The following is a 3291-nucleotide window of genomic DNA, read 5'->3' on the forward strand; positions in this document are numbered from 1 at the left end:
TTTTATTACAATTATCACATGGAGTAAATATTACCCCAATTTACAGAAGAGGATATTAAGGCACCGAGAGGTTAGGACAGTTTTGCAGTGTCACAGAGATAGAAAGTCGCTGAGCTAGGATGTGAATGCAAGGTTTTTAACTTTGTGGTAATGCTTCCACTGTATTGTCAGAATTATAGCATAAATGCTTACTTCTTTTAGGGACTTCTTTCCAATTTACATTGAGTATTCTCTAATTTTCCAAAAAAATATGTATCTATTAAATTTGTTCCATTAATTTTATCACTTTTAATATATATTTTAACAAATGCTATGTATTTCATCTTGATATAAAGGGTTTCCTTTACATTTCAGAAGCCAGGTGATATCCATATATCTACTAATATGTATTTTAATAGATCATCAATTTTAGTTAAGTATATCTGTTCTTTACTACAGTGATTTGAATTCTATAATAATGACTGCAGATTTTCTTTCATTAACTTAAGACTGAGTTTGAATCGCAGATTTCCTGAACTTTCAAATGTAATAATCTTTTTTCCCTTATATAAGTAAATAGATTTGAAGAAACCAGGAAGACTGTGAAAATTAAAGTGATCTGAAATTATGCATTAATGCTACCACTGAAATATAATCACCATTAACATTCTGGTATTTGCTCTATCTCTCTCATTGATGACTAAATTAGAACTAAATTTCCTGACTTCCTGTTTATAATTATTTTATTTATATCTGTATTATTATATACCTGTCTACATATGTGTATTTATGCACATATGTGGGGCTTCCCTGGTGGCTCAGTGGTAAAGAATCTGCCTGCAATGCAGAAGACCCGGGTTCTATCCCCGAGTTGGGAAGATCCCCTGGAGGTGGGCATGGCAACCCACTCTAGTGCTCTTGCGTAGAGAATCCCACGGATGGAGGAGCTTGGCAGGCTGCAGTCCTTAGAGTCACACAGAGTCAGACACTACTGAAGTGACTAAGCAGCAGCAGCTGCAGTCATGTCTATAAATAAGTGTATAAACTGTGCTCAAGACTCTTTTCAGTCCCTTGGACTGTAGCCCACCAGGCTCCTCAGTCCATGGGATTTTTCAGGCAAGAATACTGGAGTGGATTGCCATTTTCTACCGCAGTGAGTCTCTTGTGTCTCCTGCATTGACAGGCAGATTCTTTAACACTGAGCCATGAATCTTGTTTTAAAAGTGTATCAATCATTTTCAATTGCCACAGTTTTTAACCAGTTTTATTGAGATATAATTTACATACCAAATAATTCACCCATTTAAAGTACATGAGTCAGTGTTTTTTAGTATATTCACAGATATGTGCAACCATCCCCATGGTGTGTTTTAGAACATTTTTATCATCTCAAAAAGATATCCTATACCATTTAGCTATCATTCTCTTATTACCTCTGTCACCCTTGACTGTAAGCAATCATTAATTTGCTTACTGTATCTATAGATTTCCCTGTTCTGGACATTGTATATCAGGAGAATCACATAAAATGTGTTTTTTGTGTGAGTCTCTTAACTTAGCATAATGTTTTCAAGGTTCATCCATGTAGTAGCAAGTTATGTCCCTCTGCACCTCCCCCTACTTCATATGTGATATGAATGTCTCTAGTTCTCTTGATTTCTGAGGCAACTATATGTTATTAAATGCACATGTACTTACAATTGTTCTGTCTTTATACCAGATTAACCCTTTTATTATTATAAAATATTCCTTTTTATCTCTAGTAACATGTTTTGTTTTAAAGTCTATTTTTTCTACTAATCTAAACACTTCAACTCCCCGTTGTTTCTATTTGCATGATATCTCTTTTTCTACACCCTTATTTTCCTTCTGTTTGTATCTTTTTTTAAAAAGTATTTATTTTTAATTAATTTATTTGGCTGCCCTGGTTCTTAGTTGCAGCATGTAGGATCTAGTTCCCTGACCAGGGATATGAAATCAGACCCCCTGCACTGAGAACTCAGAGTCTTAGCCACTGGACCACCTGGGAAGTCCCCTGTTTTTGTCTTTGAATCTAAAATGTGTCTCCTATAGACAGAATGCATTTGGATCATTTTTATGGTCCAGTTCAATGATCTCTGCCTTTTGATTGAATTTTAATCCATTCACATTTTAATGTTAATATAGATATAATTGGATTTACATGTGATATTTTACTTTTTGCTTTCTATATGTGTCATTCCATGTCTTTTATTGTTCTTTTATTTCTCCTTTACATTTAAAAATTAATTTATAATTAATATTTTTTAGCATTTTTAGTTTCTTTAATGAGTTTTTCACTATATTGTTTGAATTATTACCTTAATAGTTGCTCTAGGGTTTACCATCTTATATCTTAACTTATCACAATAAGCTTCAGACATATACTAAATTAATTCCAGAGTGATAGAGAGACACTAATCCTATATAGCTCTCTGCCTTCTGCCCTCTCCTTGTGGTATTATTGTTAGACATATTATACCTATGAATGCTACAATTTCAACAATGCATTGTTGTAATTATTGCTTTGTGTAATTTTACGTCTTTTAAAGAAGCTGGGTGAAGTATGTAAAGCAACTATGTATTTATAGCTTTTGTTATAATCTTGTTACTTTTAGTTTTCTCCATTTGTTTCTGTGGTTTTGAATTATCATGTCATTTTCTTTGCTCAATACAGATTTGCTCCCATCTACCTCTTTTTCGCTATTATTGGCAAGTATATTACATTTTTATGAATATTTCATACTCTGTAATACTTTATATGCATATTGTTTTATATATTTGGTATTAAAATAAGTTCATTGAAATTAGAAAATATGAATTTATACTGTCTTTTTAAATAGCATAGTTACCTTTACCAATGGTGTTTGTCTTTCATTTGTATTTGGATTACCATCTAGAGTTAAGTGCTTTTAGCTTGAAGGACTTCATTTAGTAGTTTTTATAAGGTACATCTGCTAGGAACAAATGTTTTCCACTTTAATTTTTCATAGAATGTCTTTATTTCATGTTTCATATTCACTTGGATGATTTCTTTAATGTCAGTAGTATCCTGGTTGGCTTTTTGTCCTTTGAGTGCTTATTTATCCTGGTGCCTTCTGAGATCCACTGTTTCATATGAAAAGTCAGTCAAAGTTCTCACTAAAGTTCGCTTGTAAAGGATGAGTCATTTTTTTCTGAATGTTTTCCACATTTTCTCCTTCTGTTTGGTATTTGGTATTTTTGTTATTCTGTGTTTATTTATGCCTATACTGCTGCTGCTGCTGCTGCTAAGTCGCTTCAGTCGTGTCCGAC

This window comes from Bison bison, unplaced genomic scaffold (genome assembly GCF_000754665.1).
Source record: "Bison bison bison isolate TAMUID 2011002044 unplaced genomic scaffold, Bison_UMD1.0 scf7180017864388, whole genome shotgun sequence".
NCBI lineage: Eukaryota > Metazoa > Chordata > Mammalia > Artiodactyla > Bovidae > Bison > Bison bison.